Genomic DNA, 26,973 nt, shown 5'->3' on the forward strand with positions numbered 1-26,973 from the left:
CTTTCGTGTGTAACAGAGAAGAATTGTATTAGCAGTTTTGGGATGTCAGACTCCACATATCAAAGCAAAAATTTTTATGCTGCAAAACACCAAAGAAACCGATACAAGTTTTCCCCTTTTCACAAAGTTGTTATATATTTGTGCGTCGGCAGTCTGAGAATAAATATTGCACGTGAAAAACGCACTTTCCGTGACTTGATAAATTGGCTGAGTATTGTGCCTTTCAGATACATGCGCAAAAAAGAAAAAGCGGCAAACTTTGGCTTGAGCTAGTTGAGGCATGATGCTAATTATGAAAGGGCCACGAAACAGCACCCGTGCGGTTTTCTATAATTGTATGTTCTTGCACCAGAGTGAAGCATGGCCTGCTCTTCTATAAAGAACGGCCTGTGCGCTTGTGCCACCATTGTGACAGATTGCTGCATCAATGCAATTTCATCGCACAATATATATATATATATATATATATATATATATATATATATATATATATATATATATATATATATATATACCAACAAGTAAAGGATGGGCAAGCCGAAAACTTTTTATTTTTCCTACGTTTCAGCCGGGGACCGGCCTTCATTTTTTGGCATTGGCAGCATTGATTGCGGCAGCGTGACTGCTTCTAACTACCGCCATGAATTCTGTACAGATATACTGAACCTGTTGCCTCCGGCTGATCATTTTATGCTGTTAGCGTGTATTCAAGGAATACACGTGTCACGTTTTGCTGCTTCGCTGTCGTGGCTGACTTGCTGGGCTGGCTTGGACTGCACTTCTGCGCCTGCGTAGTCTGCACTTCGGACGCCTAGCGGGGACAAGATCCTACAGAAGGACGTGCTCCTGGACGACGGCGATCATTTGGCAGCAGTGGTTGTGGCAGCGTGACGGCTTCTAACTATCGACTTGAATTCTGTACAGGTTGGTGCTTTGCCAGTTCTTTCTCTTTTTTTGTGCTCTGTCACAGCCACTGCCGCTGCTGCCATTTTGTGTTGTCATTGCATCGTGTCACTATGCCTACAAATGCTGAATTAGCAAGGGAAATCGAAGGTCTCTGTTCTGAGGTTTCAGACATGCGAAACAGCCTTGAAGCATTCATTGAACTTTATGAATCAGTCAAGGCAAAAAATAAAGCTCTCACGAAAGAAAAGGAGTTGAGGGATGAAAATAAATCGCTCAAAGATGCCTGCAGGCTGTTCTCGCAGCGACTTTCTGACGTTGAGCAGTATTCACGGACGAACAATGTCGAAATAAAAGGTATTCCAAAGACAAATGGCGAGAGCTGCCTCGCTGTTGTGCAGGCCATTGGCGAAAAAGTTGGCTGTGTGATTGCCCCGAGTGATGTAGATATAGCGCACCGTGTACCGGGAAGGCAGGGCACGCATATTATTGCAATGTTCTGTTTATTGTCGAAAAAAAAACAGACTTTGCTGCTAAAGCAAGAAAGGCAATACTTAATACAACAGCTATTGGGCTTTCAGAAAATTCAGTTGCCCCTATCTACGTCAATAACCACCTGACACCAGAGAATAAGCGAATTTTTGCGCAAGCTGAAGAGAGCCAAGGGTTGGAAATTTTCCTGGACAGATAACTGTATTATCGAGGCCAGAAAATCAGAAGCTAGTCGAGTACACCGCATCTCTGGCATGGGAAATCTTGCCGTATTTAAATAACTTGTGATTGTAAGCCCCATTTTACTATACTATAGTCACCGTTCAAACCTTTATTTTTATTTTTGTTATTTATTTATCATACCCTTAGGGCCAAATGCATTACAGAGGGGAGTGGTGGGACAGCAAGAAACTGAAAAAAGCACAAAGACAATAAGATACAACATACAATAACATCATTAACACAATGTTTTGAAAAACATTAGAAGACCTCCTGATTATATAATGTTAGCTAGAACATTTAGAAACTGTTGAACGTCATTAATGGGTGCAGTGTCAAAAGGAAGGCGATTCCAGTCGCGACTTGGCCAGGGCAAGAAGGAATGAAAGCAATGCTATGTTTTGCACATATCAATTCCAACTTTGCGCGCATGGTCAACATGACTTAATTGATAGTGTGGCTTAGGTATAAGCTCGCCACGCAGCACGGAGTGGTGATACAGCGTATAAAAAATAGATCAAAATTTGACGCTAGTGAAGACAGATGGGAGGGCTAAATCAGATTTCATTCTAGTAATGCTCGTGGTTCGATGGTAATTGCCTAGCACAAATCTAACAGAATTATTTTGAGCAAGTTGTAGTACAGTTATAAGTTTTCCGTGACATGGGTTCCATACTCAGCATACATATTCCAGTTTGAAACGAACTAATGTTTTGTAGAGTAATAATTTCAGTGATGAGGGAGCTGTAAAAAATTGTGGTGCAGATAACCCAACATGCGGTTAGCTTGGTTAATAATGTGCTCAATATGAAAGTTCCAGATTAAGTTCGTGGTATTGTGAATGCCAAGGTATTTGTAGGAAGCAACTGATTCGAATTGGATATTGTTAAGAAATATTGTGATGGGTTGGTTTTAGTAAGAGAAACACGCATTTGTTAGTGTTGAGTTCAATTAGCCAAGTTTTCAACCAATTAACCACAGAGTTCAAATCAGACTGCAAAATGGTAGCGTCATTATCAGAGGTTACTTCACGGAAAATAACCCAGTCATCAGAAAACAAAAGAACATCAGATTTCAACAAAGAAGGCAAGTCATTAATAAAAATAAGAAACAAGAGGGGCCCCAGGACGGATCCTTGCGGCACACCTGAATAAACAGGGCTAAATGGAGAGCGACATTGATTAGCGACCACAAACTGCGAACGGTCAGTCAAAAAAATGTTCAATCCAAGTTAACAAACTTCTGTGAATGTTTAATTGATTTAGTTTGTAAAGTAGTAGCCCGTGTGAAACCTTATCGAATGCCTTTAAAAAATCTAAAAATATGCAGTCAGCATGCGAATACCTATGTAAATTTGATGTAATTTTTGTGTAAAGTAAATTAGTTGGGTTTCACAGGAGTACGACTTGCGAAAATCATGTTGGGCTGCTGCGAAAAACGAGTTGGGTTCTAGATAGTTAACAAAAGTATTGGAGACGACATGTTCTAGTATTTTGCAGCAGTTACTGGTTAGCGAAATGGGGCGATAATTGCTTGGAATATTTTTATTGCTGGACTTATGAACAGGAATGACCTTTCCTATTTTCCATTTCTTAGGACGCGTACCCGTGGCCACTGATTGCTGAAATATTTTTGTTAATATGATAGAACAATAAACACCAGTGTTTTTCAAAAATTTTGTGCTTAGGTCATCAAAGCCAGGAGATGAAGAATTATTTAGGTGAGTGATAAGTTTAAAGATACCGGAAAGATCGATTTGTACTGAAAGCATAGCTGCGCAATAAAGTGCTTGAGTTGAAGGCTTCGCAACGGTAGACGCCGCGGAAAAGCTTTTTACGAATGTATCATTGAGAAGCCTAGTGCAAATATTGCTGGGAACTGGTTCACCAGATGTGTCGTTTAAGGTGATGGTGTCATCGGAAGGAGGATTTATGGTACGCCAAAATTTTTTTAAGTCTGAAGAAAGCATAGACGGAAGCACATTAGATACAAAATTCTGTTTAGCACTTTTTGTTGCCCAAATATAATCATTGGAAGCAATCTTGTACGCATCCCAACGCGAGTTAGAAGGTGAGCGTCTGGCGATGCGACACAAAAGTTTTTTTCTTATTCGACAGACGCTTCATATGGACGTTGTACCATGGTGCTTGAGCAGGCGTGGTGATGACTCGCTTTGGTATGTATTTATCAATGAGTTCGTGAGCTTTAGCTTCAAACCTGTTCCAGTTACCTTCTAGAGATTTGACAAATGCACTCAAGATTGGTTGATTTGTGGGATTTAACGTCCCAAAACCACTATTTGATTATGAGAGACGCCGTAGTGGAGGGCTCCGGAAATTTTGACCACCTGGGGTTCTTCAACGTGCACCCAAATCTGAGTACACGGGCCTACAACATTTCCGCCTCCATTGGAAATGCAGCCGCCACAGCCGGGATTTGATCCCGCGACCTGCGGGTCAGCAGCCGAGTACCTTAGCCACTAGACCACCGTGGCGGGGCAAATGTACTCCAGAATACATCTTTAAACTCGTGAAGTTCGTTATTGAGTGCATCGAAGTTGGCTCTGTTGTAGTCAAGAATGGTTTTACATTTTTAGAGCGCGCTTAATCAGTAGTTTTAATGTGAAAATTGAGCAGCAAGTGATGACTAATTCCAGGACAGCAAGTTACAGCAGAGATAAGATCAGGTGTATTAGTTAGAATTAGGTGAAGTGTATTAGATGGGGTCGAGGACAGCCTAGTGGGTTCGGTAACAAGTTGAGTGAGGGAAAAGACAGAACACAAATCCAAGAATTCCTGTGCTTCAGTTTAATATGGGGTTACAGTGCGAGGGGTGGTACACCATGTTATATTAGGGAAGTGAAAATCTCCTAGAAGGATGACGGAGGAAGAAGGAAACTGTGTGCAGATAATATTGAGGACGTCATGTAGTTCATTTGTAAAACAAGGCAACGAAGTGGGGGGTCTGAAGCAAACACCTAGGATGAACTTCCGATGGTCAATGGTTACCGAGGCCCTGATTGTTTCAAGATTGCTGCCTATAGAAATGCTTGCTGAAAGAAATTCGTTCGAATTGGCCAGAAGTACGCCACCGCCTCGAGACTCGTTGTGGTCGCATCGGTAGGTGTTGAATCTGGAGGCGTCTTGGAAAATTTCGGAGTTTTGAATATGATTACAGAGCCAAGTTTCAGTGATTGCGGCAACAGCCGCAGAGCAAGATTCTAATGCAGATGACAGTAAATCTTTTTGTTAACGACACTACGCGCATTGCTGAATAATACAGAGATATTTGATAATGTTCGTCCACAACCCATATCGCTTCCCTATGTCACGGTATCAAGAACAGGCGTAGACGTAGTGACGGTTTGTCGTAAAACAAGGTGTTTATTGCTCTGAAAATCTTCAATACGGTCAGTGTTTGCTTTGTAAGTTTTTGTTTATGGTGAGCTTTTTGTGACTCAGCAAAAAGGGAGGGGAACCGGGTTGATTTTTAGCAAGTTCAGTAAGCTTTTTCCAGGCAATGTGGGTGGCTGGACAAAAATCTTCGTATAGTACAATATTTTTCCGTTTGAAATGCTTAAATACCGAAAGTATTTGTTCTTTCACTTTAAAGTTCAGAAACTTCGCGATAACTGGATGACATTTGTTTAGAAAAAGGCTGCGTATACGATGCGCCTGTTTGATTCAACCAGAGGGAAGTGAGGGTATCACTTCGTTTAGAATTGTAGTAAATATTCTTTCAGTTTGTTGCCAGGTTTCCTTTGAGTCAGGCAACCCATAAAACAGCAAGTTGTCACGGCGTGAACGGTCTTCAAGTTCATCGATACGTGACTGCAAAAGAGCATTTTGTGTGGCTAAAGAACCTGCAGTGGACTGTGATTCTGAAATTTGCGCACCAAGGTCATACACAGCACGACATGTTTCCTCCAGGGCGTTCAGTCTTTGTGGAATGTTCGAGACATTCATTTCAATAGTCTTTTGTCCGGTTTTAATACTTTTGATATCTGCCACAACCTCAGCCTGAAATTTAGAACTTTAGAGTGAGCGGGCACGAACATCTCCCTGTAACCGGAAGAGAACGCCCATCTGTTTGGTAGGGTTGTCAGGCAGGCTTTCAATGTCAAGAAGTGCTTCTGAGCGAGTAGTGGGCCCGGGGTTTGATTCAACGGCACCACAACACAGTAATAATAATGCCACACAAAAACACTCCGACAAAGTTTTACGCAACACCAGTGGGCACGGGAACAGCAGGGTACAACGGTCATCGGTTTTTCTCGCATACAGCGAAAAGTGGTTACACACTTTTCGCTGTATGCGAGAAAAGATAATGAAAAGTTGCCGATTAGGAGCCGCTACGAAGGTGCTGCTCCCATGCCTACTGAAGAGTGTGTTGGCGTGCCAGCTGCTTAAATCCTCATGAGATGATGATGCAGTCGTTCATTGGCCGGCCCGGAGGAAGGCGAGTTCGGTTGGTGCGTGTCATTCATGGACGATCACGCAACAGGTCCGCGCTGTTGACGCAGCATCCAGCTTGTCTTTCGAAGGGGTCGCTATCGGCCGCGTGCAACTGATGCCAGGAAATGCGCTGGACACAGCCGACAGCCACGAAACGAGCATAGCAGGCAGGATCTGCATGATGAAAAAATGTCGATTAGGAGCCACTCCGAAGACGCTGCTCCCATGCCCACTCTGATAAGGAAAATGGACGCCACCATATTTTCCTTCGAACGCACCAAAGCACTTCTCAAGGACAATACGTCTGCACTGTCCCTGATTCATTTTAACATCAAGAGCCTTCGTAAACACTACGATGACCTTAGCGCTTTCTTTTCAGTTGTCCATCATACGTTTTCACTCATATGCTTATCAGAAACTTGGTTGACTTCACACGACGGTGCACTGTATGGAATCCCTGACTACACATCATAATATTGTCATTGTAAGGGTAGTCGTGGAGGCGGTTCAGCTATTGTGGTTGAATCTTCTGTGCCTTACCAGCGACGACTTGCTTTGTCCTTAAGCACATCACTTTGCGAATTTGTTTGAATTGAAATTGACAGTCATTATTTGTCGATGACCAACCGTAACACCATCAATATATCACTTTACCAATCTCCTTCTTCATCATATGCAGAGTTTCGCGCAGAACTTGAGCTATTGTTAAACAAACTAATGGAAGTGAACAAGAACATAGTTCTATGTGGTGACATAAACATTAATATCGCTAGTCAACAGAGCCAATCCGTTTCTGAATACATATGTTGCTTTCTTGGTTGCGGATTTTTGTCAGTAATACCTACTCCAACTAGGTACGATTCCAATACACTGATAGATCACATTTTGGTCAGTCTGTCTACCGATGACATTAGAGCAGGTGTATTTGATTTTGCTATCGCGGATCATTATCCGATATTTTTGTGTTTTGGTTTTAAAGAGATTCGCCGTAGTAAAAATAACGTGCGCACTACTTTTGATTCAAAAACCTTTGTAGACACCATTCGAAAGACTAACTGGAACGAAATATATGGCGAAAGTAACGCCGAAACCACATTCAACTTTTTTCAGCTAAGGTAAGAGAATGTACTTGTAGTCAGTCGTGCTCTGAAACTATAAAAAAAGAATGGTTCAGTGCACCTAGGAATCCTTGGATTACTAAGGCACTAATGCATTCTATTAGGAAAAAGGACAATCTTCTCAAAAAGGTCAAAGCATAACAATTCAATCATTCACTCAAATGTCGGCTAAAAACTTATTCCAATATTTTGGGGGCTGCCCTAAAGCACGCTAAACGGAAATGCTATCAAAGTAAGATTAGAAATATTAGTGGCAACACAAGGCAGAAGTGGTAAGTAATTAAAGAATTTCTGAACAGCCATGAGCCTAAATTGCACTCAACTGCTATATCTCGTAACCAAAACAGATACACTGATTCTGATTCTATTGCGGATGTTTTCAGCTCTAATTTCAGCACCCCTGTGAGTACTAACACAAAGGCTCAGTCGGAACTCTCACTTTCAAGTCTTCCACATACTCCTCAATCTTTTTTTTTTGTAACCCACGGTAGCAGATGAAGTTAACAATATCACCTCATCATTAAAGAATGCTGGCCCAGGGCTTGATGAAATCTGCTTTTCTAAATATAAACTGGTATCAAAAGAACTTTCCCCAATCTTAGGCTATTTATTCAATAAGCTTTTCGCAGCTGCTGTGTTTCCTAAAGGCCTTAAAGCAGGGAAAATTATCCCCAATTTTAAGAAAGGTGATCGCGAATGCTGTAACAATTATCATTTGCATTTTACCTTTCATTAGTAAAGTCAGCCAAAAACTAGTTTGCCACCATTTAATGAAATACCTATCTAAATTCCACATATTATCTGATCACCAATTTAGCTTTTTTCCAGGTCTTTCGACTGAAGTTGCACTAATAACATTCACTGACAAGATTAAATTGACAATTGATGAAGGTCTTTTTTTGGAGCGGTGTTTATTGATTTTACTAAAGCTTTCGATACAATTAACCACGCCATCCTATTTCATAAGCTTGACTGTTACAGCATATCTGGACCACCCCTTCATCTCATTAAAAGCTATCTTGGTTATCGGACGCAGGTTGTTCAGAGAAACCAGAGTTTTTGATCTCCGAAAACCACTGAGATTGGCGTTCCTCAAGGGTCAATCCTGGGACCACTCCTGTTTTTGTTATTTATAAATGACTCACCACTTCGTCTGAATCACACTAACGTTCTTCTCTACGCTGATGACACTACTATTTTTACCGCACACAAGGATCCACTCATGCTGCAACAATCACTAAACGTCGACCTAAATAACGTTCATTCATGGTATGTATCGAATCTGTTATTCATCAACCCACCAAAGACAAATTTCATGGTATTTCGTTCCCCGCAGTTGTTTCCAAACATCGCTTCATTAGCAGTGACACATGATAGACACTTCATTCATGCATGTTCATCTACAAAATTTCTTGGTGTGGTAATAAATAAATATTTGAAATTCAGCGAGCATGCGCAGGCCTTAATTCAAAAGGTGTCTTTCGGTATTCACGTGATCATCAAAAGAAGAGCTTAATTCTCCACTGAAACCCTTTTATATTTATATTACGCATTCATTCATAGGAACCTGCCGTACTTCGTATCATCATGGGGAAATACATATTGGTCACATGGAAATCATTTAGAACGATTACAAAAGCAAGCTTTGAGACTCATTACTTTCAAACCATTTTCATCACCATCAGCCCCCCTTTATAGCAACATGAACATTTTACCTCTGCATAAACTCTTCAGCTACAAAATTAAAATGATCATGTTTCGTATCCTTAATAATGAATTATACATTTCCAGTTTCTCGGAAGTTACTCTTGTAAATACTAACAACACCAGGTTTTCAGCTAACCGTAATCTACTTCTACCTAAAGTATGTACCCATTATGGTCAAATGACGGCAAGATTTTTATGCGTAACACTGTAGAACATGCTGCCTGTTGATCTGAAATCATGCTCAATGTACTCCTTTAGTAAGCGCTTGAAGGTCTTATTGTTAAATGACTTAAGACTTGAATGTTTTCTTTTGTGTTTCTTTGTTTCAAGCAAATTATCACTATTTCTCATATGGCCCTACGTATTTGCGCCATTTTTTAAAATATTGATGTGATTTTGTTGCTGTTCGCTGACTAAGAAGCTAATCCTCTTTTTCCTTTTTGTTAGGTGGTCCCCCTGACAGTTTTTACTTTGAGACTTCTGATTGTTCATTCGCCATGCAAAAATGTATTCATAAAAACTGTATCTATTTTTTAGTAAATAACAACAACAACACGGTACAAAAACCAGTGCTCATCATCGAGTTCTGGCTAGCACTGTCTTTGTATTGTGTTTTCCCTCATGAAGGCCGTTCCCCGGCTGAAACGTAGGAAAAATAAAGTTTTCGTTTTGCCCGTCCTCTACTTCTTATTATTTTTCCTCTTGATCCAAGGACACCTTCTTATATATTGTTACGGTCCGATGGATGCCTTTATTTACAGGAGATGATCAATGCGAGAGTCCAGGGATCTGACCGATCACCGCTCGTGCCAACCTCGTTCTCCTCTTCTTCCACGCGCATCCTCAGTATTGTAGCAATTCCCCCTTTGCAGACGATGCCCACCGGGCGAGTTAGGCTTCGTTGCGATGATGGTAGCGTTTTAAACGGGCAACATGAACGACGTTGGTCTTGCTTGAGCGGCGGCCAGTTGACAACAGCTGAGGTATCACGTACGTGACATCGCTTAGACGTTCCAAGACAACAAACGGACCGGTGTAGTTGGCCAGAAACTTTTGGCAGAGGCCGCGCTTGCGAAGCGGCGTCCAAAGCCTCACCGAATCCCCTTTCTCAAACCATACGTGCCGGTGACTTCTGTCGTAACGGTTTTTGGAGCGTTTCTGTGAGACGAAAGTTCGAAGACAGGCGATGCGCCGGGCCTCTTCTGCGCGGCAAATGATTTCGGCGAGAGTAGGTTGATCAGTCTCGGAAAAAGGAAGAATAGTGTCAAGAGCTGTGCGGGGTTGGCGTGCGTAGAGCAGATAAAATGGACTGTATCTCGTTGTTTCGTGCTGTGCAGTGTTGTAGGCGAAAGTTATAAATGGCAAAATCACGTCCCATGTTTTGTGTCCAGAATCAACATACATGGAAATCATGTTGACGAGAGTCCTATTTGTTCGTTCCGTCAAACCATTAGCATGCGGGTGATACGGGGAAGTGTGACGAAAATGGCACGAAGCAAGACGAAGGAGGTCTTCAACTACATCGGCAACAAATTGCCGCCCGCGATCACTGATGATGACACGGGGGGATCCATGGCGTAATATAACGTGTGACAGCATGAACTGTGAAACTTGAGTGGCCGTTGCCGCAGGAATCGCCGCACTTTCGGCGTAACGTGTGAGGTGGTCAACGCCCACAATAATCCATTGGTTGCCGTTCATTGATCGCGGAAAAGGGCCGAGCAGGTCGACACCTACGACGTCCAATGGTGAAGTCGGGGGTGCTATGGGATGAAGTAGTCCGGCTGGCGGAGTTGTAGGACGCTTGTGGCGTTGACATTGCTCACAGCTCGCAACGTATGCAGTCACACTCGGTTGTCGGAACGGGGAGGCCTTAAAGGCAATCAGCGTCGGCATGACGACGACCGCTCTTGTAGCAGACTTCAAAGTCGTGTTCTTGTAATCGTAATGCCCAACGAGCAAGACGACCAGATGGGTCCCGTAGTCCTGTGAGCCAACATAAAGAGTGACATCGAGAATCGGCGTCCATAGATATAAGGGCGAAACTTGTGCACGGCGAATATGACCGCGAGACATTCCTGCTCTGTGACAGTATAGTTTCGCTCCGGCTTACTTAAACAGCGACTGGCATAGGCGACGACGTGTTCAGCAGCTCCATGGCGTTGGACCAAGACGGCGCCAATACCTACACCACTGGCGTCGGTATGAACTTCTGTGGCAGCAGATGGGTCATAGTGGCGAAGTACGGGCCCTGACGTAAGAGCAAACTTGAGTTGCGAAAAAGACGACTCGCATTCCGCTGACCACCAAAAAGGTGCGTTCTTGTTGAGTAGGGACGTCAAAGGGTAAGCGAGGTCGGCGAACCTGGGCACGAAGCGACGGAAATACGAGCATAGGCCCAAAAAGCTTCGCAACTCTCGTACCGACTGAGGTTGTTTGAAGCTGCTGACTGCTGCGACTTTCTGGGGGTCGGGTCGAACGCCATGCTTGTCCACCAGGTGACCAAGAACGAGAGTCTCACGGCTGCCAAAGTGACACTTTCTAGAGTTCAGGGTGAGCTTAGCTCTCTCAAGGCAGGTAAAAACAATGTCTAGACGATGGTTGTGTTCATCGAATGTACGGCCAAATATTATAATGTCATCCAGGTAGCAAAGACAAACTTCCCACTTTAGTCCACGTAGCACAGAGTCCATGAAGCGCTCAAACGTGGCTGGAGCATTGCATAAGCCAAACGGCATTACATTGAATTCAAATAGACCATCTGGGGTTATGAAGGCCGTTTTCTCTTTGTCATTCGGGTGCATGGGGATTTGCCAATAACCAGATCTCAAATCCACGGATGAAAAGTACGATGCCGAATGTAAACAATCGATGACATCATCAATCCTGGGAAGCGGGTAGCCATCCTTTTTAGTAACAGAGTTGAGCCGTCTGTAATCCACGCAGAATCGCCATGTACCATCCTTCTTTCGGACAAGAATCACAGGGGCAGCCCAAGGGCTACACGACTCTTGAATAACCCTTTTCTTTAACATCTCTTCTACCTGTTGAGTAATGACCTTGCGCTCCGCAGATGAGACACGGTATGGTTTCTGCCGGATAGGGTGAGCGAATCCTGTGTCAATCCCATGGCGAGTACGCCACTCGGGTACACTTATTTGCTCTTCTTTCTGCGCAAAGTCAAATATAGTAGCGTGCTTCGCAAGGACTTCGACCAAAGCTTGACGTTTTTCTGATGATAGCGACTTGTTTACCATACTCAGAAAGTTGGTTTCTGTATGGTACGTTGCACAAATAGGATCTACTCTCTCGTCACTTAAAGATGCAATGAAACTGGTCGCATTTTGTTCGAAGCGGGCGAGTCGCATTCCGCCGGGTAGCATAACAGGTTCATTTGAATAGTTCGACACCCATAAGGCCGATCGTCTATCACTGATCGACATAACACAATGTGGAATGAGCACATTTTTCTTGGCGCAATTAAGAGGAATGGGCTCCACAAGAACATCAAACTTTCCGGCGTCCGAGGCAGAGGCTTCAACGCGTACGGTCTTCATCGAGTTGGGCGGCAAGACAACATCCTCAATGACGGTGATAGATCCTTGACAGCACCTAGGATCGTCAGTAAATGCCGATAGCATAATCTCGCCAGCACCGCAATCTACAGTAGCCCCGCACTCGCGTAGAAAATCGATGCCCAAGATGATGTCATGGGTGGAGCTGGTCAGGACGGCGAATTCAGCCTCGAAGACCTTGTCACCCAAAGTGACACTAACAACACACACACCGATCGGGCACAATGTCTCCCCGCTCACTGCACGAAATGATGCACAACTGTCCCAGCGAAACATCACTTTATGTCCTAGCCGCAATTTGAAGTTAAGACTCATCACTGAAACAGCTGCTCCAGTATCTATCAAAGCCATCGTAGGAAGTCCATTATTAAGCACAGGGACCCTATTTTGCGCCATAAAAACGGGTGGAGGCATAGGCGAATGTAGTGACAAATGTTCGGCGACCTCACCTCCATTGGCCGCACCACCTAGTTTCCCGGAGGCGGGGAGGTGACGCGTAGACCAGGAGATGGGGAACGGAACCGGCGTGTTGTGGGGGGCGTCAAGCTTCGCACGGAGGAAGGCGAGTCGTTGCGTAAATTCCGGTGGAAATTGCGTCCTACATGTGCATCACTGTGGGTCGTTTGCTGAAAGCCGTCCCCAACGTACGCGTCCCGCATTGAACGCATACCACCGCGCCAGCGGTTTTGTCGAGAAGAAGGTGATGGTCTCTCGTAGTAGCATTGCTGGGGGCGACGCCTTTGACCACAGAATCGAGCCACATGTCCACGAAAACCACAGTTATACCACAGAGGGGCCTCACGCACGTCGCGAAACCTTCCACGAGGCGCCATGTGCCCATGATCGTCCCACGAAGACACCATTGTAGGTGGTTGGCGGGAGGCGTTCTGGAAACCACGGCGATGATGTAAGTTGTCAGTTGGGGGCTCTGGTGCTCTTGATCGGGGCACATCATATAGCGTTGCATCAACGGCAGCACACATTGCGTCGTATGGCGGGGAGGTGTTGATAGCAGGTGCTCTCGGCGGGTTGACAGCATCACGTCGTCCAAGTTCTTCGCGTACGATTTGCCTGATCATTGAGGCAAGATCACAGGGGGATGTTGGAGGGACGTCGACACTTGCAACGGTGGTGACGTTGACAAGTCTACCAAATTTGGGAGTGATGCGCCTAGCCTTCAGTATCTCAAACGTGCGGCAGTGTTGTATTACGTCCGCTACAGACGCCAAGGTGTCCTTGCCGATGAGGAAATTGTAGACGTCCTCAGCAACCCCTTTGAGAAGATGCCCTACCTTGTCATCTTTCATGCGTGGGTCTACAGACTTGCACAATTTCAGGATCTCTTCAATGTACGTTGTGCATGTTTCACCGGGGACTTGAGCACGCTGCATCAAAGTTTGCTCAGCGCGCTTCTTCTTCATAATGGGTCCCCGAAGCAGCTCGCTATTTCTTTCTCAAACGCTTCCCAGGTCATTATTGTTTCTTCGTGGTTTTCAAACCACACCAACGCCGTCCCTTGAAGAAACAATCCGACGTTGGACAACCGGGAGGCCGCATCCCAACAGTTGTATTTACTCACACGGTTGAAGTGTTTCAGCCATTCGTCGACGTCTTCTCCGACCCTCCCTGAGAAGCTTCGTGATACCATGTGCCGGGGCCACGCAGCGCCAGACGAAGAGTGCGTGGTGTCGCCGTCAGCAATCGGATCCATAGAGAGCGGTGGTAGACCAGCCAGTCGGCGGCTTCGGCGTAGTTCTTGAGGTAGCGCTTCCGTGATCGTTGGCCTTGGATCGCTCCGCTGTACCCCGCACCTTCCACCAATCTTGTTACGGTGCGATGGATGCCTTTATTTACAGGAGATGATCGATGCGAGAGTCCAGGGATCTGACCGATCACCGTTCGTGCCAACCTCGTTCTCCTCTTCTTCCACGCGCATCCTCCGTATCGTTGCAATATATATATATATATATATATATATATATATATATATATATATATACATATATATATATATATATATATATATATTCCTGTTCACAGCTGGTTATTTTTTCACCCACTTTTCTTTCTTCTTATTTACATTCTATTGGTTCTAATAACTTCCCCTATACATTGCTTGGCATTACTGCCTGTTAGATCTCATTAATATTGTGTCAAAACACGGAAAAACGAGCCCTTAGGTATACACTTGTTTCCCTTATGTATATATATATATATATATATATATATATATATATATATATATATATATATATATTGTAAGGTGTAAAGGCTCTTGCATCACCCCGCCGCGGTGGTCTAGTGGCTAACGTACCCGGCTGCTGACCCACAGGGCGCGGGTTCGAATACCGGCTGCGGCGGCTGCATTTCAAATGGAGGCGGAAATGTTGTAGGCCCGTGTGCTCAGATTTGGGTGCACGTTAAAAAACCCCAGGTGGTCTAAATTTCCGGAGCCCTCCACTACGGCGTCTCTCATAATCATATAGTGGTTTTGGAACGTTAAACCCCACATATCAATCAAAGGCTCTTGCATCATACTTTATCTTCACTAGAACAGAACAGATTAACTATCGATCGCTGATGTCCTGCAGCGAGAATCACCGATTTCCCTGCTGTCATTCTAAATAGAACAACAAATGACAAGCTTGCGGGAAGCCATGTCATTAAGTGACTAACGTACGAGAGCTTTTATTAGTTGCTTACTCTTTTCTCGCTGAACCCCTTTTACAGGGGTAACACACCACCACACATGACAGTTTTCTGCTCCACGTGCAACTGCCGGGCTGATCTCTGCCACTTGTGTATGGAGTGCCCCGTGTACAACTCACCTAGGCTTGGTGCCCTGGCCACCATAAAATGGTGACCCTGGCCTTCTTCTCTATGGACGTGAGCCTGCCAGGAGCCTTCGTCCCCAGATAGCGCCATCGAGTTCTGGCGAGGAGTCATCTTGTTCTTTCAGGACCGGGCTACGCCCCTGGTTGGTCACCGGCTCCGCGACAGCCACAACGTTCTAGCCGTTTAAGCGGCCCCTACTTAGCTGCCTCCATGACGTTCACTATTAAAACGGAGGCAGCTCTACCCACTCCCTCTGCTATAGTGCCCTGCCCCTGTGCACCGCAGCGCCCTCGGTGTGAACAAAGCGAAGTAAATGTGCTTTAATTCATTCATTAGTTGCAAAGTTTCGGCCGTGGTCCGGCCTTTGTCCAGAAATACAAAGCAAACGTGCAATGTACTGCGTATACACTTGGCCCCAACTGTGTGGCGAACAGGTATCTAATATCGCGCATATATTAGAGAAATATTCATTTTTCCCCTTAGTTGCAGTTTTCGCATTTTGCGTTCACCACTGCGATAGCCCTTCAAGGCTGCAGTTTGTTGAACTAAATAAATAAATAAATAAATAAATAAATAAATAAATAAATAAATTTTTATTACCTACATTAACATCAGTACCTGATGGGTATTCTACACTCTAAGTACGGTACCGGATAACAACTGGCATATTGGCGGCACGCTCCTGCGTACTGACTAAAATACTGTCTATAGGGAGCCCAGCAATAAAAATACCCGTGACAGCCGTGCGGCAGGGAAATAACGCCTACAGCCGGTAAGAGCAGGCGCACCAAGTAAGAAAAAAGGGGGGGGGGGGAGATAGCCGCCGTCTCTGTCACGCCAGCCTGGCGCCAGGAGCCGGCATCAACTTATGCAGAGCTGTTCAGTGGCAAGTGCAAGCGTGGAGAAAAAAGAGAAAAAAAATGCCACCTTCCCCCCTGCTGCCGCCCCACCAGCTCTGTGCACGGCGTCCGCTGGCATCACGTTCACCTTCGCCTGCATGCCATGACATTTGTGCGCTGCCATTTTGTCCTGCTGTCTTGAGATGGCCGTTTTTCTAAAAGATGTTCTGGGACGGAAACGTTTTCCAGTGCCTTACGGCACACCTTATTCAAGATATCATACATCTTCTTGCATTTGGGCAAACACTGGGATCTGCAGTCCCAGTGTTACTCTTTTGATTTAAATAAGAGAGTACAAACAACTTTCCGTTTATCAGTTGTCGAGGTATGACATTTTGTCATGCACTAAATAAAAAAGTACTAGTGCATGCGCAACACCTTACTCAAACACTGGCCCATGTATGTTGATGCTCGTGTTCTACAAAACAAGCTGAACTGATGATTTTAGGAAAGCATGAGAAAAAAGAAACAAACCGAAGGCAGCAAGACAGCGAAAGATCGAAATTGAAAATTGATTTGTTGATGTTTGATTAGTGGCTGCGTAATTTGATGATGAACATCAAGTACGGAGGTCAGAAGTCAGGTGCAGAAGTCAGCAGGAGAGCGTATGTCACTGTTATTTGATCACTCTTTTGAATACTAAGTACAGTTCTCATATTCCAGCATGGATTTGTAACAGTGAACCAAGACCAAGACCACTAGTGTACTGCTGCTGAGATAATGTACCAGCTATGAAAATCCCCGTTTTCTAAAGAGCAACTGCATTCCGTAACAATAAAGATTTGATGTTAGTTTGCACCATTTCTTGACCCCACCTGCACGCGGACGTTCGCGAAAGAGATGTGCAGAAGCATTTTTTATTCGAAGGGAGACTGACCTGTCCGTCACTAATTTGTGTATGTCATACTTGTCCTTGGCGCACGTTTTGGCATACACTCGAACAGCGCTGTGATGCTGAATAAAAGGTAAGGGTAGCCACTCTCTATCAATAAGATCAGTTAAAGACTGAAAATGAGTAAAAATTCTTTTATATCACGAAATGATGAGCATAAAGTCTAATTGCAAAAATAATTAATATTCGAAATGCTAAAAAGGCGCTGCTGCCCCAGCGTGCAGCTCGAGGCAGTTTGCGCGTACGAAATGCGAAAGTTAGAATAGGCACGCTGAAATACTGATGCAACGTTTACTTTCGAAAGAGCATTGTATTCAAACAGCTGAGAATAGGTGGCTATCACTGTCACGCGTGCACCTCCCGACACAAATCAGCGAAACTTTTCACAGCACACGCACGTGCGATAAGCATACATAGGTTTCGACAGCCGTACACAGCCTTGTCCGCGAATTTCGGTGAGCGTAACATCCACGGTTCACGGGGAAGCACTAAAACGACGTACAAATACACGTTAATCATTCTTGCGGAATGGCGCACCACAAACCGAAGTCGGAGCCGAAAGCGCTTACCGTGGTTGTCTCGAGTTCATGAAGCCCTACAAACTATTCGATGATCAAATGCATCCATATGGCAGAAAAACTGTTCAAGGTACCGCCGACAGTTTGCAAAAGGCCACTTGGTAGATATAACCCCCCCCAAAAAAGACTCGTCTTCATGCGGTGGCGCTGTGGTGCCATGGTTTACGTGCATGTGGCCCGAGTTCGATTCCAGGGCTGTGTCTGCTTTGCATGTTAATCTCGCAAATATAGAATGTGATAGTAATCGTTTTCTAATTACTTGTACCCATCAGCGAGAAACCACTCTATATAGCGTAAAATAATGCTTTATTTTCTGCTATTGCGTCAGGGTGGGGCCGCCCACGGAAATGACACGCCTAACCGCAGGGCGTATCCTGCCAGAAAAAAAATTGACCTAAAATCCCGGCTAATTCTTGTCCCGGCTATTCTGAAGGCCACTTTGAATCGGCCTGGTTTTTCTGGGACATGGCTACGGAGCCGCGTATAAGTGGCAATAATTTCGTTTGATTTCTTGCCTGCTGTCGTGTAGTCTAGCCAAGATTTGACTAAGAGTGTAGGCACTTGAATACGAACCGGCGCTCACTCGACCACCTGACAGGAAGCATACTGGAAGCGAATCTCACCACGAGCGGGAAGGGCGCCAATCATTCCTCATCTACAAATTTAAAGACAGACTAAAAAGAAATGATGACAAGTTTTTGATGGGCACACTGCACTCTAAGAAATCGCACGTTATATGTTTGACTATCATAAGTTCATTCTTAGCGGAAAAAAAATCAAAGCTCAAGTGTAATTTTAAAAGTCCGTGCCTAAATCTGCATGCATGACGTCAAATTTTCATATAGTATTTCGCATACTTTCGAACCAACACATTTTTATACTTTAAAAAAACACAACACCCTCATGCTGTCTTGCACGTCTTCCAATCCCTTCTAATTTTGCCCCTTGGGACTACGAACCGGTTAAATTTAACGAGACCTTTGATCACCCATCGTAGAAGAAACCGTTCGGTGAAATGAGCACTATTTTTTGACGTTAAATGCAGCAGTATTACCAAAACAAGTGACAAGAAGTTATATTGTATGCAATATTTGCTGCCGAAAACTCCCGATGTGACCTAGCGCTCGCGTGCTTTGCAGTTAAGGTGAGGCAAAGGCAAGCTTCGTACTACCTTATGTTTGTTCAGATGAAAAATTTTAGTCTTCTTTAACACAGAAATTCTCTTCTGGAGCATACTCTGTGTCTGTAATGAACTATACAATTGAACATTATAAAAGACATAGTTTTACTTGAGTCAGTACATCGCGAAAATCACGCCACAATATGAGTCAAAATGATTTTTTTCAACTTTGTCACAATATATTGACGATATTTTTGCATCATTTTCTCCCAAAGTACTTTATGAGTTATTATAATGACATCTAAAGCAGAATAAATAAAGTATATTAGTATTAAAAATGAGTGCTTTTACAAAAAAATCTAAGCATGAAGCATATTGTGATTTTGCACCAAGGTGAGAAAAAAGGTAATACAAAAATCAATAAACTAACATAGTCATGAAAGACTAGCATGTCAAGATTAGAAAAAATTGTTTCGTAGTAATTGATCGGATCAGTAATATCATATACGTTATTTTATCCTAAACAGTGTCACTTGGATGCCTAATATTTCATGTGGCCTCTGGGCAACGCAATATTTTTTGTGAATTTTAATGACTCAATAACTACTTCGCGCAATCACATATACCTGCACAATTTTCTTATAACACATATAACTGCACAATATATATATATATATATATATATATATATATATATTTAATAAGCTTCAGAGTTGATGCAATGAATGATAATCTGACGAGTATCATTACGGAGTGTGCAGTAGAATTTGGAGGTACGGTACTTCGGCAAAACCCTGGGAAGCTGTCCCAAGGAAACAAGAATCTCATTAAGATACGTCAAAGCATAAAAGTCTAAAGCACAACAGACAAAACAAAACTGGCAGAGCTTCCGAAGTTGATTCATAAGTGTAAGGTATTTGACGTAGGTAGGTGGAACATGTAGAGAATTGATCACGCTCTAAAAAACGTAGGAAGCGTCAAAGCGGTGACGAGGAAATTTGTGATAGGCAAAAACCAGATGTATGCACTAAAGGACAACAAAGGCAACTTTCAATATAAATAGAATAGTTAAAATAGCAGAGGAGGTTTACAGAGATCTGTACAACCGCCGCGACAGCCATGACCATAATTTAGGAAGTAGCAGTAACCCAGATGATATCCCTCCAGTAATGACTGAAGAAGTCAAAAAGCCTAGAGGGGAATGCAGAAAGGCGAAGCTTCTGGTGAGAATGGGGTAACATCAGATCTGCTCAAAAACGAAAGACAGATTGTCTTAGGAAAACTTGCCACCGTGTTTTACGAAGTGTCTATTGACGGACAGGATACCGGAATCTTGGAAGAATGCTAACATCATCTTACTGAGAAAGGAGATGGCAAGTACTTCAAGAATTACAAACCGGTCAGCTTGCTCTCCATCTTTTAAAACTATGTACTATTTACGAAGGTAAGTGTTAACTCAATTAAGACAACATTAGAAAACAATCAATCAAAGTAACAGGCAGGATCTCGAACAGGCTACTCCACAATCGACCACATTCTTACTATCAAGTAGGTAATGGAAAAATGGTAAGTATACAGCAAACCACTATACATTGCCTTCATGTATTACGATAAGACATTTCATTCAGTAGAAATATCGGCAGTCATGAAGACACTGCGAAAACAGGGCGTCGATATAGCATATTGTGGAAGAAATCTAGAGGATAAACTGCCAACATAGTGCTCCATGAAGAAAGCGACAGAATACCAACAAGAAGGATATGTTCTGTGTACCGTGTGCTTACAGGAGTTTTTCAGAGGCCTAGAGCGGCAAAGGTTAGGAATTAGAGTTAATGAAGAGTACCTCAGTGTAATAAAGTATTTGTGGCGCAATTGATACCGACAACGAAAATAAGCAGACAGGACAGGCCGCCAGACTTTCAATTCGTTTATTTTCCTCACATCACCCAATTATATATGCTTCCAGAATGCGCAGAAGAGGGGGCGCCGCACAAGCGACTATCACATTGCACGCACGAAAACCCCAACAGAAGAAAGCTATCGCACAGCGCTATCTATGAACAGGTATTCTTTCTTGTACAAAGCGATCGACGGGACACAAACGCATTTGTTTCCCTTACTTTGTATGTGATATGCCTCCAGTGCTTGACGTGATAATCTTTCCCTGCTTCGTCCTAACGCAAGTGCTTCTCAGGAAAGCGGCGTGCAGCCACATGAAGCACAATGTGATGGAAGGTGTGAGCCCACGCCATTCTTAATTGATAATAAATACTTCCTAAGGCGATCATTAACACAGCGTCCTGTTTGGTCCATATACACCTTGCCACAGCTCAACGGAATTTCAAAAATGACGCCAACTATGAAACGCAGAACCATCTTTTTTTGCCAGTATCAGCGTTGTGCCACAAATATTTTAATAAGCTAAGCATCCACTGACCCATTGTCACACTCTGCTGAAGTATCTCAGTAACCGGCGCTTCACGGACGACATTGCATTTCTCAGTAACTCGGCGGACGCATTGCAACCTATAATTACTGAATTAGAAATGGAGAGCAGATAGGTAGGCCTGGAAAATAATCTGCAGAAAACGAAAGAGTGTAAGACAACCTCGGAAGAGAACAGCGCTTCCAGATAGGTAGCAGGGCAATTGAAGTTATAAAACAGTATGTTTACTTAGGAAAAGTATTACCGTGGAGCCAAACCACGAGCTCGAAGCAACTAGTATAATAAGAATAGGCTGGAGCCCAATCGGCAAGCATTTTCAAATAAAGACTTGTAGATTAGCACCGTCCCTCAAGAGGAAGGTATATAACAGCTGCATCTTCCCGGAACTTACCTACGAAGCACAAACCTGGAGGCTTACAAGGAGGGTTCAGCGTAAATTGAAGACGATGCTGTGAGCTATGGAAAGAAAAATGGTAGGTGTAACATTAAAAGACAAGAAGAGACCAGAGTGGATCAAAGAACAAACCGGGGTTACGTATATCTTAGTTGAAATCAAGAATAAGAAATGGAAAACGGCCGGGCATGTAGCGCGTAGGCAGGATAACCGCTGGTCATTAAGGATAACTGACTGGAGTCCCAGAGAAGGCTAGCAAGTTAGGGCGAGACAGAAAGTTAGGTGGGCAGATGAGATTGGGAAGTTTGCGGGTATAACGTGCCTGCAGCAAGCACAGGACCGAGTTGACGTGATGATCATAGGCGAGAATATTTATATATATATATATATATATATATATATATATATATATATATATATATATATATATATTGTAGGTGTGTGTGTGTGTCCTCAATACATTCACCTGCATGACATACTGGCTCGGTACTGCAGCTGCACCATACGCGGTTGCGAAGACGCGATCTCAAAGAGCGTTTGCATTCTCTATGCCAGTGAAAGCGTTCAGAATTAGGGGCGCGAACTTGGGAAGAGCCGCACTATGGCGAGTTGTGATCCATCGCGGTGCGCGCCATCCAGCGGCTGCACCCGGCGGCCGTGTTGAACGCTAGAAGTAATGCTCCCAGAGGCGTGGCCAGCTCGCGTTAAGCTGCTGGCCGAAGCGAGATGAACGCCTACCTAGACATTCGGCAAATATTGGCGCTTTCGAAGCTATCACTCTTGCTGCCTCCTTGGGGCCACTCAGCAGGGGGGAAAGAAGATGCGTGCCTCCAGCGGTCCTCAATCCTGGCGCCCCCGCTGCTCCGGTGCTCGATGCCCTCTTTGGCAGCTGGCCTCCTTTGGCCGAGTCCGTGGGGTGCCTACGCTCTCACCCGCCGTTTTTCGAGGCCGGCTATATACTCCGGAGGAGACGTCTTCCAGCCAGGCTATTTGTATTCGATTAAGGGCCACATCGGCGGCCCCCTCCTACCTGCAGCGTTTCCCATTTGATTTAGTGAGTAACAAAACTTGGGCTTCCACCTCTTCGCGCCGTGCGATGGACCCCCCTTCTCTTTTCACTGCGTTGTTAAGTGTGTTTGTGATCGGGCGTGTGAAGGCAATCTACATATCAACCACTTAGCGGGAGTCAGTGTGCGACACGTGGCGTGATCGGAAAGGTAAAGAGGGAGCAAGAGAGACACGTAGCGATTCCGCGCCCGGAAGACGCGTGTGCCGTGGGGCGCTAAAGGGGCGAGAACCGGTGATGGATGTCGCAGCGCGCTTTTGTTTCTCGCCAGTCGCGTTTGTAAGGGCTCTCGCTTTTACTAGTCGCTCCAATATTTCACTGAATACGAGTGCGGGAAGGAAATATGGCAGCCAGTGCGTGCGGGAATAAACGGCGGCGTCTTGCACAGTTCTGCGCCTTGGGTATTTCTGGTGATTCTAAGCGCACTTGGTCGACGGTCATAGGAGCTTATGAAACGCAATGCCAGATGAACGACTACCAGGAAATGGCAGCAGCTCATCGCTAATTATGTATGGACGCTAACATGTGTGTTCCTTGTTGTCGTTCCTTGATATCGAGAAGCCTGCATAGTGCGTTCCATCCAGGTGCATTTGCACTGTTAACAGTAGATTGCTTGACCTCTACCAGTTTCCGAGGCCATGACTAGACTGAATACTGGTTGGTCAACATCAGTGGAGGATGAGTGATGATGCACGCCCCTCTAAGTAGCTGTAATTTTTGATTATTCATCGCATTGAACGTTGTTTCAAAACATTAGTGAGGCTAGGGAAAATGCCGCAGTTGTCTCGTTGTCATCTGTGCTTCAGGTGCACTTAGTGCCATACTTAGTTTTCAGTTATATTATTTTCAGTTATAATATATTCAGTTATGAGCCCAAACCTTATATGACAGGACAGAAGAGCAAACAATACACATTCGCTTGTGCAGTATTTCTTCCTGTCCTATACCGTCGTATGTTCTGCAGTTAACTCGGAATAATTTTGACCATTGGAGTTTGCAGCTACGACCAAAAGGAGCGTTTTCCGTTGCTCAATTATAAATTATCGAAACCGTGACTTCCTGCGTTAGAATGCCACAGAGCACCCCGGCGTGTAATCAAGAGGCGCTGTTCATTGTCATCGTTATTACCGCCTCTCAGAATAGTGCAGGTGTCTATTACAGTGTCAAGAACATGCAGTGTGAATTAGATGAAAGCACTCCTAGAAATATATCAAGGGTGTATGTTCCGAGGGTGTAATGAAAATTATAGAGCTTCAGCCACCAAGGCGTGCACCATTGACCTGAACCAACACCCTGCCACAGAAGTTATCCTAGATTTTCTTATGTTTTATTTTTATCACAGTCAAAGTGACACCCGGCCTGAACATGGGTAATTGTGGAGTATAGGGTGGCTATTATTATTTTCGCCCAGTCCACGCACCAGAACTTGAAGAACAAACATAACAGCTGCGCCCAGGCTCGCTTTGCACATCGTTCAAGAGGTGAGGGCGCTGTTCACGGATACCCATGGTGGCACTCTATAAGGGGTCACGGGGCACCATCCTGAAAACAACTCTTAAATAGAATCATCAGTGCCGAATTGAAAATGAACGAAAAGAAAGAAATTTGGGGGGGGGGGGGTCTGATGTTGGAAGATATTGATAGAACTGCTGATCAAGGCGAACAGAGAAAATAATAGCCGTCATTTCTGTAGCAACACTTAGAAAAAGTTTTTGCGTATAAATCGTTCTCACAGTACGCTACGTGTCTTTAAAGAACAGGCAGCTGCAGAAAGACTTGTTCTTGGGCTTGTTGGTGCTACATAACGTATAGAAGCGGACAGCGCGAAAGACAGGACGAAACACTTGAGAAGCTTGCTCGGACAGCGTGGACTCTCAACTGAAGTTTCTTGCATACGACATGTGTACAAGAAAAATTATTACGAGCAAAAGAGAGGGAAGGCAAAACAAGAAGTATCTATATATGTCTGCTGCCTCTGCGTTACTTACAGAATTCAAATGCTTTTTCCCCCTAGGTGTTCGTAGGTTGGGCTGATACAGTGCTCTCTATATGTGTTGCGATGATACGTCTCTGGGATAAGATTTTTGTTGGTCTTACTGCGCCTCTTGGTCACTTCCGTCTAGTTAAACAGTTCCTTGCACTGATCCTGTGTGCAATGAGAAAGCAAGTTTCATAATCGGTCATCCTTTTCGCATTTTTTTCCTTTGTAGTGCTTCCGAAATCTAACATCTACACACCTAGCAGCCTGATCAATACAACTATTGTCGCATGCAAGACAAATATCGTAGACTACTTTCTTGGCACAAAGAATGCAGGTGCCTCTGTGTTTCACACCACATTAGCCTTTCTTTTTTGTGTGTTGCATTTGGCCCTGCGTTTAACACACGCGCAAATGCTGCTCGAAATCCAGAAAAACAACCTTCACAGCACTTGTGAATGCGGCTTGTTATGCTCCATCTTGTGAACTAGGGCAGTGGGAAGATGCGGTGTTTCTTACCTTTCTTACGGTCTTCGCTTTGACACCATTGTTTGACACACGTCAACACCTTTTTTTTGATATAGTGACCACATAATCTAGAAACCCTGCCTTTTGCAACCTCTGGATTTTAACATGAACACTGCATCATGTGTACATGAGACCATGGTTTGGGCTTGGCCACCGGTACTAAAGTGGCGGCCAGTCTATCTTTAATACCATAGAGATGAGCTGATGTGTAAGGCCAAAGAGACTTTTAAGACCTGATTGCATACTCCGAGCACACCTGCTGCGAATAAAATGTTAACCTTAGGTCTAAAAATTAAGTAATAACTGAAGGTTTTAATCCGGTGGCAGGGCTGGTTAGAAGTTAAATCCACTTCCACTCTGTTCAAATATTTCAAGAATATCTCTCATTCTTTTGTTGACACTGTTCCCTCATTGAAAAGTAAGCAATCTTCTGCGTACCGGATTACTTTCACCTCAAACTAATTAATCTGTGCGGAATGATCCAGTCGACATTACTTAAGAAAATATTGCTTTGTACAGTTTAACGCGACAGCCGAAGCAAATACCAGTTTTTAAGAAAAAATCCAAATGTTAATATCTGAAATTTTACGTTTCAAAATTAAGATAAAATTATGAGAGACATCGTAGTGGAGGGTTTCGCAAATTTTAATTATATGGGGTCGTATTCAAAAAGCTCTCTCTTGGCTGCACATTTTTAGCAAAGAATTTTGTTATGTCAATGAGGTACAATACCAATGACACGAATTTACCTTACTCGTCTTTTTTGAGGACAAGGAGAACACACAAAAGCCAATGCGATTACAAGGAAAGAAAAACGTTTGTGCCGATGATAGCGAGGTAGCCCTCAAAGCATCTAGCATCGAGAGTATGCGATGATAGGCAATGATTTGTTGCATCTCAGTTTCCAGTTCCGCGGGCGTCTGCTACAGAGCTTATGTGCTGTTGCATTGTAATAGACGTCCGCGTATCCCGCTCAAAACCAAGCGCTCGTGTTTCATCAATTACCGTAGCTAAAAAATAATTGCTTCATGGCTTCAAGAAATATTACATGCGCTCTCCCGCCAAGTACCAATGAACAACACTCCAGATGTATATCAATGAAACAGCGCAAAAAATGCATGCTTGCTATGTTTGAAGATGAACGCCAAATGTCTTCCCATGTTTACCGCTACTAGTTAACTTACATTTTATTGAAGCTGCACTACTGCTCAACTAATCTGGCATAATCGAGCGCGGTATAGTGGTTGCCGCAAGCGTGTTTGGTAGCAAGATGCAAAAGGCTGCCTTTTTTACAGCAATCTTATTACGAGACACAGCAGTGGCTTTTGTGGCTGCAGGGAGTTTCTGCAGAAATATAGAACAGCAGTAATGGAATGGTATCGTGAGTTCATTGTTGCAGGTTTCATGCACAGCACCATTTTTAAAAAGCTGGAATATGAGAACGTGCACACACTTACGTTTAGATACGCGACCACGTAAAATGAGAGATTCATGGCAAGGTGTTTCAGTGCTAAGGTTTTCCAGAAAATTAGTCTCAGTTATTTCGTCCTGAGGTGTTTGCGTGAGCAAACATAAAATATGGCACGTTCACTTGTGCACTGACTTTACCACACGCGCAAAACGAAAGGGGTAAAAAAAAAGAAACAGAGACGGCTTTCGCGCGACTGTCATTTTGTCTTCGTGAAAGTCTGTAATCGATGCGATGTAAAAGATGTTAAAGGCGATCTTCTGCTGAAGCCGAAGCCATGGAAAGTTTCTGCATGGAGAGC

The 26,973-nt window shown here is 44.0% G+C and overlaps 2 long non-coding RNA genes across 2 annotated transcripts; one reads left to right on the plus strand and one right to left on the minus strand.

Annotated features, from left to right (window-relative positions):
- The first annotated feature begins 575 nt into the window (after positions 1 to 575).
- Positions 576 to 15,712, plus strand: LOC142776719 (uncharacterized). The gene is made up of 3 exons (XR_012887745.1): positions 576 to 924; positions 3,732 to 3,790; positions 15,199 to 15,712. It is a non-coding gene; the product is annotated as an uncharacterized LOC142776719 (long non-coding RNA).
- LOC119161667 (uncharacterized) lies at positions 4,972 to 26,973 on the minus strand. Its single transcript, XR_005108493.2, has 3 exons — positions 26,662 to 26,973; positions 24,687 to 24,844; positions 4,972 to 6,242 (listed from the first exon to the last, which is right to left on the minus strand). It is a non-coding gene; the product is annotated as an uncharacterized LOC119161667 (long non-coding RNA).

The sequence above is a fragment of the Rhipicephalus microplus genome, chromosome X (genome assembly GCF_043290135.1).
Source record: "Rhipicephalus microplus isolate Deutch F79 chromosome X, USDA_Rmic, whole genome shotgun sequence".
NCBI classification, from domain to species: Eukaryota; Metazoa; Arthropoda; class Arachnida; order Ixodida; family Ixodidae; genus Rhipicephalus; species Rhipicephalus microplus.